General features: G+C 41.5%; 1 protein-coding gene across 2 annotated transcripts in view; it reads right to left on the bottom strand.

Annotated features, from left to right (window-relative positions):
* Positions 1 to 4108, bottom strand: part of LOC107739221 (protein phosphatase 1B-like) — a 59401-nt gene extending 55293 nt beyond the window's left edge. For both annotated transcript variants that reach the window (XM_016551248.1, XM_016551266.1), the window contains exon 1: positions 3724 to 4108. The gene's annotated coding sequence lies outside the window, so the exon portion shown is untranslated. The remainder of the gene's footprint in view (positions 1 to 3723) is intronic.
* Between the last annotated feature and the right edge of the window lie 4662 nt (positions 4109 to 8770).

Here is an 8770-nt window from a genome sequence, read left to right as displayed (position 1 = left end):
GAGTAAGGGAAGCACAACTCGGGAAATGAGAGCATCCGAGGAGCATGTGAGTGCTATGTATATTTATTGAAAAAATTTGTAATGTTCTTTAATGTTATCCATCGTTTTTATTGTGGCTCTTTTTTTTTTTAAAGTATCGGTTCAGGCACCGGTACCGTTTTAAAATTATCGATTTGGCACCGGTATCGATACCCAACCCTACTTAAGACAAAACAGAACTGCTACTTTCAAATAAAAGTATTATCAACTGGGATATAAACTGTAGTAGCACTGTTAAGAAATCAAACAAACAGCATGAGAAATGATTATTGATTTCAAATATGGTCAGGCTACTTAACATCCATTAGTGAATTTACCATCATTGCATAACAAAGGCAAGGTGCTTGAACGTGCTTTTTATAGTTACCTGACCGATTGCTTTAACTGATCCACTCATAAAGCCAACTCAGAAATATTCCACAAACTCCAGCTATCAAAACACAACTGGCAGATTCCATTAAGATTCAAAGCAATGGGCCTACTAGTCATCTGAAATACAACCAGCAAGGATGAAGGCTATTCATTGGTCATGCTAACCACTTATTTGATCAAAAATACAGAAATATTATTTCAATTTAAAATAACTGTTTTCTATTTTAATACATTTTAAAATGTAATTTATTCATGTGACAGCAAAGCTGAATTTTCAGCAGCCATTTTACCAGTTTTCGGGGACACATGATCCTTCAGAAATCATTTTAATATGCTGATGGCACTCAAGAAATATTTCTTATTAATATGCTGTGTGCTTAATAAATATTTTTGTGGAAACTGATACTTTTCCCCAGGATTGTGTGATATATAGAAAGCTTTAAAAAACAGCATCTTTTGTATCATTATAAAAGTCTTTACAGTTAGTTTTGATCAACTTTATAAAATAAAAATTTTTTAAAAAAAGACTGACTCCAAACTTTTGAACGGTAGTGCATGTTGCATGCATTTTTTAAGCCAGGCCTAACTATAGCTCCTCTTTACGTCAGACGTTCAGCATAAACACAAGCGCGCACGCCCTCTCACACACCCACACACAGGGAAGTGGTCAAGAAAGAGTTAATCCTGAGTCATTCTGAACACCACCCTGCCAAACCCATATAACATACAAATTCTCTCAGAGTATAGGAAACATCGTCCATGTATTCACGCTGTTGTGGTCCTCACGCACCACCTATTCAGGCCTCTTGACATTAGTCTGTGAGCTGGAGAGCTGGTTCAGTGGTGACAACATGATGACAGCGAGAAGAGGGTGATCCACAGGACCTGATTGTGACCTATACACATTAAGAGCATGCCAAGAAAATTAAGAGCGCTACCTGTCCTGTGACATTATGTCACATTATGTCATTATGATGATGCATATTTAAACGCCATTTTAAATGATAATCTACATAATAGCCTCAATCCAACCATCATGAGGACAACACCTAAAAGGTGCATACAACAATTCTTAGCTGTTAAATATCTTTTTCCATGACTTTTGTCTTCTGTCATGTAATGACCCCAACCAATATGAAGTCAAACACACAGCTGCCACTTAAAGTGGTAGTTCACCCAAAATTGAAAATGATGTCACCATTTACTCACCCTCACGGCGTTCCTAACCTGTATGTCAAAAGACAATATTTTAAAGAACTATTTTGGTCCATACTAGGGCTGTGCGATATTGGTGAATAATAAAAAGGAAAAATACAACACTGCTTAGTAGTTACTCTATGAATTCAATATGCACTGATTCTTATTTAAGCTACAAAAGTTATTTAGGTAAGAGCAGTGAGTGATTTTCTCTTTGTCTTTTGTTCATGGCCCAAAATATTGCAAGCCGTAGCGATATGTACATTTGCGATATTCCGATAATTTCGATATATTGCACAGCCCTAGTCCATACAATGAAAGTCAATGGGGTGCAAAACAACACTAGACTCCTAAGACTTTTATTGTATGGACACAAACAGTTATTCAAAATATCTTCTTTTGTATTCCACAGAAGTCATACAGGTTTGTAAAGACAAAGTATAAGTAAATGACCATTTTCATTTTCACATTAACTAACGCAAGCGTGCAGCCTCAGCGGCCAAACATTTTCCCACAGTGCTCACCATTCCATTGCCATCACAAGAGATCTGCATGGCAGTCTTGTGCTTCAGTTTCTGCCAATACTTCTGTGCCTGTCACAGATCTGGACGGACTTTAAGGAAGCCACTGAGCAAACAAAGGGGTCCCCTCATCTGTTTTTCTTACACTGTCAATCCTCCAACCTCCCCACTCGTGCAAATCCATCCTTCAGCAATCAGCATCAAATAAACAACTGCAAACTCAGCACTATCTGAACGGCAGGCTGGGTCAAAGTTTCACACAGTGTTCAATCATGATAAAGAAAGACAGTTAACTGCTGTCGTCATTTGGTCATGACTACAGTCGTACCGATCGGGTTAACAAATGATGACCAAAGCACTTTATCTACAGTTATAATCAGACCTCTAATCGCTCTGCAGATGAACACAGTGTCAAAGTTTGAGTTACTCTAACATTAAACTGTCACTTTTGATCAATTTACTGCATGCTTGCTAAAAAAAAGCATTTTTAAGAATAAAAAATTCTGACCCCAAACTTTAGAACATTAGTGTATCTGAGAACACAATCTGAAGTCATAAAGTTATGTCTAATGCCTAGTCAGCCTAAAGAAAAGCTGTCCTAGACAAGATATGAAACATCACTTGCAAAAGAGGCAAGATGCCACTAAACTAAGATTTGCTGTAATATATAAAAAGCGAAATTAAGATCTGACAACCTCGTAGTCAGAAATGACACTTCTACAAACTGTATCAGAGATAAAGTGAACATGAATACACATCAAAAATGAGGTAATGGAAGAACATAAGACATTAACTCATTAACTTTTTGGCCACCATTCAACTTTTGAAGCCAGATATATAATGTCAACGTGATACCCATTATGAAGGACTCCAAATTTATACTCACCATCAATTCAAGTTTTTGCTACTCCTAACGTCACTTAGCAGTCATCTTACCACAATAAAGTATTAATCACATGATGTTGCATTAAAGCAAAAAAAAATTCGCTGTACAGATAATTTTTAAAAATCAATAATACAACTTGAGGCCTTGCAAGAGCTCAGATGATAAAACGACACAATTTCAGCATGAATCTCAGGCCTTCCTTGCAAACACCCAGTAAGGCAAAAGCAACCAACTGTGGTAAGCATGAAACCAAGGGTAAATGTAAGCCAGTACACTGTAGGTTAAAAGAACAAATGAAGCGTTAAATGTGAGTGAGAAAAGCTTTAACCATGTCAGAGAAACAGAAGGAGAGCTGACAGGAGCCGAGGTGATTACATAACGCACTAAATTCTTACTAACAGTGAGCACGAGCCGATGGGATTATTTCTGACGCGCGCTTGTTTGTCTGTCGCTGCTACAGGACAAACAAACGCGTTAAACCTTGGAACTTACACACAATAACAGCAACAATGTTTATTTGTTGTATCCAAAAGGAAAGTGGGCGGCAATGTCAGTCCAATATCGTTATAGCCGCTCTTGTGTGTCTGCTCGCTCGTTACACAACAAGCCTCATACTTAGCAATGAAATCACGCGCAGGCTCGCGCTGGTTAGCTTAGCACGAGCTCTCGTCGAACAAACCCGAGGCCCACACGTCCCCCCATACTCACATTTCCAGATATACTGCGGATGTCAGCGTTCGTTCCCACTTCAGTCTCTTGGTTGCGGATATTTTCGGAGCCGATATGCGTGTCGCTTCCTTTAAAAACAAACAATCAGGGTGACTTCACGTGAGAAGCGATCATTCCGTTTACGGCGATTCTCTGCTTTGATAGCGTAAATTTTTGCGCATGTTTGACGCCAACGCAGATGTCCCTGAACAAATCTGTCGACTTGTTGACTAAATCTGTCTAAATTTCGTATCAGTATGGGATCATGGTGTGGGATAAATCATTACATAAATCCGAATAATCAGCTTCTGTAGGGGAGGCCGAGATATCCTTCGGTTCAGAGACTTGTGCGTCTTGATGGAGGGGTGGGATAGTTTCTTCAAGTGGCTCGATGATTGGCCAAAACTCCACAAGGAGTGTTTGCTAATTGGATTATTTTGCTGACAGCTAAACCTTCAGATGGCCAATCCCACGATTTGATTGGCTTTCGTCTTGTCATTTACCGTCACGACTCTTGAACAGTAGTTTACATTACGTGCAAAACTCATCGCTTTAGTTAGTTTGTCATGCTGAGAGTCATGCTGAGATGTGTTTTTAATTACAGTAATAAGCCAACATTAGCTTAGTAATATAACTCTTGGTTAGTAATATGTAATGCATTAGTGTATTTATTAATTAATTAAGAATAAGGTATGGTGTTTCAATAAAGAGAGTGTGTGTGTGTGTGTGTGTGTGTGTGTGTTCTTATTAATAGTCATGTTTTTTTTATAATTGTTCATTACATTTTTTTTTCTTTGTTGATTTACAGTCAAAAGTAAAGTTCTCAGACTTAAATCAAAGATATAATCAAAATGAACAAATCTTCCTCACCTAGCACATTTGTGTTTTGCATTGCACAGATTTGTTTGACCTTTTAAATATAGCTACTGTCTAGGCATGTAGAGAACAAAAGCTGACCAAATACATCTTAAGATATCCAGTGTTGGGGAAAGTTATTTTTTAAAAGTAATGCATTACAATATTGCGTTACTCCATAAAGTAACTAATTACGTTACTTAGTTACTTTTTATGGAAAGTAATGCGTTGCGTTACTTTTGAGTTACTTTTTCAGAATGAGCTTTATTGCCAGGTATGTTTACACATACGAGGAATTTGTTTTCGTGACAGAAGCTTCCACAGTGTAACAGAATGACAGTGACAGAACAAAAAACACAGATAATAAAAAATAGAACAAGTAAATAAGGAATAAAAATATATAAATTGACAGTTGTATGTGCAGGTATATTACAATAGACAGTTTTGCATGTACAGGTACTGTATATTATGTGCAAATCTGAGGTGTAGACTGAGTATGTGTGTTAGATAAATAAGTGTATGAGTGAATAAATAGTGTGTGTTCCACAGTTATTGTTAAGTGTTCATGAGATGGATGGCCTGAGGGAAGAAACTGTTCCTGTGTCTGGCCATTCTGGTGCTCAGTGCTCTGTAGCGCCGACCAGATGGCAACAGTTCAAAGAGGGAGTGTGCTGGATGTGAGGGGTCCAGAGTGATTTTGCCAGCCCTTTTGCTCACTCTGGATAAGTACAGTTCTTGGAGAGAAGGGAGGGTTGTACCAATGATTCGCTCAGCAGTCCGGACTACCCTCTGTAGTCTTCTGAGGTCAGATTTGGTAGCTGAGCTGAACCAGACAGTTATTGAAGTGCAGAGGATGGATTCAATGATGGCGGAGTAGAACTGTTTCAGCAGCTCCTGTGGCAGGTTGAACTTCCTCAGCTGGCGAAGGAAATACAACCTCTGCTGGGCCTTTTTCACAATGGAGTCAATGTGAGTGTCCCACTTCAGGTCCTGAGAGATTGTGGTGCCCAGGAACCTGAATGACTCCACTGCAGTCACAGTGCTGTCCATGATGGTGAGTGGGGGGAGTGCAGGGGGGTTTCTCCTGAAGTCCATGATCATCTCCACAGTTTTGAGCGTGTTGAGCTCCAAGTTGTTGAGACTGCACCAGACAGCCAGCTGCTCGACCTCCTGTCTGTAAGCAGACTCGTCACCGTCCTGAATGAGGCCGATGAGTGTGGTGTCGTCTGCAAACTTCAGGAGCTTGACAGAGGGGTCTTTAGACGTGCAGTCGTTGGTGTAGAGGGAGAAGAGCAGTGGGGAGAGAACACAACCCTGAGGAGCTCCAGTGCTGGTTATACGGGTGCTGGATGTGTATTTTCCCAGCCTCACTAGCTGCTGCCTGTCTGTCAGGAAGCTGTTGATCCACTGACAGACGGAGGTGGGCACGGAGAGCTGAGATAGTTTGGGCAGGAGGAGGTTTGGGATGATAGTGTTAAAGGCCGAGCTGAAGTCCACGAACAGGATCCTCACATAAGTCCCTGGTCTGTCTAGATGTTGCAGAACATAATGCAGTCCCATGTTAACTGCATCGTCCACAGACCTGTTTGCTCTGTAGGCAAACTGAAGAGGATCCAGCAAGGGTCCAGTGATGTCCTTCAGGTGGGCCAGCACCAGTTTTTCAAAAGACTTCATGACCACAGACGTTAGAGCCACAGGTCTGTAGTCATTAAGTCCCGTAATTTTGGGTTTCTTTGGGACGGGGATGATGGTGGAGCGTTTGAAGCATGAAGGGACTTCGCACAGCTCCAGTGATCTGTTGAAGATCTGTGTGAAGATGGGGGCCAGCTGGTCAGCACAGGATTTCAGACAGACTGGTGTAACACAGTCTGGGCCTGGTGCTTTTTTCCTTTTCTGCTTCCGGAAGACCTGGCGCACCTCGTCTTCACTGATCTGAATTGCAGGTGTGGGGGAGAGGGGGGTTGCTGGAGGTGTGAATGGTTGTGTGGAGAGGTGTTCAGGGCGGGTGTGGGGTGTTTTTTCAAACCTGCAGTAGAACTCGTTCAGATCGTCTGCCAGGTGTTGATTCTCCACAGTGCTGGGGGATGGTGTCTTGTAATTGGTGATTTCTTTTAGACTTTTCCACACTGATGCCGAGTCGCTGGAAGTGAACTGAGTCCTTATTTTTTCCGAATAATTCCTCTTTGCCACTCTGATCTCCTTTTCCAGTGTGTATTTAGCCTGTTTATACAAGACATTATCCCCCTTCCTGTGAGCATCTTCTTTGGCCTGACGGAGCTGTCTGAGTTTTGCAGTGAACCATGGTTTGTCATTGTTGTAAGTTAAATGAGTCCTGGTAGGAATGCACATGTCTTCACAGAAACTGATATAAGATGTTACAGTCTCTGTGAGCTCGTCCAGATCGGTGGCAGCAGCTTCAAAAACACTCCAATCAGTGAGGTCAAAACAAGCTTGTAAATCCTGCTCTGCTTCATTAGTCCATCTTTTTACAGTCCTTAATACAGGTTTAGCTGATTTCAGTTTCTGCCTGTAGGTCGGTATAAGATGAACCAAACAGTGATCAGAGAGCCCCAAAGCTGCCCGTGGAACAGAGTGATATGCATGAAGGTCAGAAGCAAAGACATTGGTTAATAGAATGGGATTAAATACATAAAGTATATTTGTGTTGTTTAACATTTAATTATTGCATGTTTGCGTAAAATTTTGTTGCATTATTTTTATTCATTTTGAGGAATACTGAATCTGTGTTTTTTTTTGTTTTTGTTTTTTTGTGAGTGAAATGAATTAATGCATATTCATATTTATTTTAGAACTACAGTAGCATCTTCTGATTTCTCTCAACATGGGGACAGGAGAGCTGTCAATCAATAAATTGGAAAAAAAAAGTAACTTGCGTTACTTATTTGAAAAGTAACTCGGATATTCTCTTGTAAATGAAAAAGTAATTTGTTACTTTACTAGTTATGTCACGAATTTCTGAACTATTTCTCCCGTCTGTAGCGCTTCACACAATGGGGATCGCTTTATGGTGTATTTGGGCTGCATACACCACCACTGAAACTTTAGAAATGGCGGCGGCCACTGTGCGGTCTCCCGAGGTGGTGGCTGATGCTGCAGATCCTCCCGAGGTAGTGGCGCACGCTGCCGTGTTCGCTGAGGCGATGAAGCCTGCTGCAGCTTCTCCAGAGGTGGCGGCCCATGCTGCAGAACCTCCCGGCCAAGGAGGCTGTCTATGAACTCTCTGCCTGTTCTGTTCCGGCTAAGGAGGCCGTCTGTGAACTCTTTGCCTGTCCTGTTCCGGCCAAGGAGGCCGCCTATGAATTCTCTGCCTGTTCTGAACCAGTCGAGAAGGCCGTCTCTGAACTCCTGTCCTGTTCTGAACCAGCCATGGGGGTTGATTGTGAACTGTCTGTCACAGCCAAAAACTCTGCCTTTGAATCCTTAACCCTGCCTGTTATGAGCCCAGAAACTATTAATGCACCCCATGTCCTTCCCGTTAACCCTGTCACTGCCATAAAGATTATTCAGGAACTGTCTGCTTGTTCTGTTTCCCCAAGTGTGTCTAATTCTGAACTATCTGTCTGAACTATCTGTCTTGCCAGTCTCAGTCAAGGAGTTAAATAATGTCCACACAGTTTCAACCCATGAATCTGTTCACTATTTATCTGTCTGTCCAGTTTCAGTCACTGAAATGTCTACCAGTCCAGTTTCTCTTAATCCATCTAATTTTGCACAATCTGTCTGTCTGGTACCTACTAATGAGCCTGATGTTAAATCAACCTGTCTGTTCAGATCCCACTGACAATTCTGATGTCGTACTATCTGCCTGCCCAGTATCTGTTTATGAATTGTGTGTTAGTCCATTTTCAGTCAATACATCCAGTTTTGAACTGTCTGCCTGTCTGAGTTCTGCTCTTGAATCTAACTTTGTACTGTCAACCCACTCAGTTTCTGCCAATGCCCCCAACTATGAACTGTCTGTCTGTCCAGCCACTCTTGAAGAGACCAACACTGAATTTTTAACCCTGTCAGTCATGCCCAAAGAGACTTTTAATAAGCCCACTGTATTTCCAGTTCCGGTCCTTGATGCCGTAAATGCACTGCTTGTATCTTGTATCTCAATTTTCCCTAGGCCCCAGTCCCTGCCATGGGTTCCCGATCACTCTGGTCCGCCGTGGTGGTCTGCCGACAC

The sequence above is a fragment of the Sinocyclocheilus rhinocerous genome, unplaced genomic scaffold (genome assembly GCF_001515625.1).
Source record: "Sinocyclocheilus rhinocerous isolate Xijiao unplaced genomic scaffold, SAMN03320098_v1.1 scaffold251, whole genome shotgun sequence".
NCBI lineage: Eukaryota > Metazoa > Chordata > Actinopteri > Cypriniformes > Cyprinidae > Sinocyclocheilus > Sinocyclocheilus rhinocerous.
Note: the sequence above shows the minus strand (reverse complement) of the source record. Positions and strands in the feature narration are given on the sequence as shown.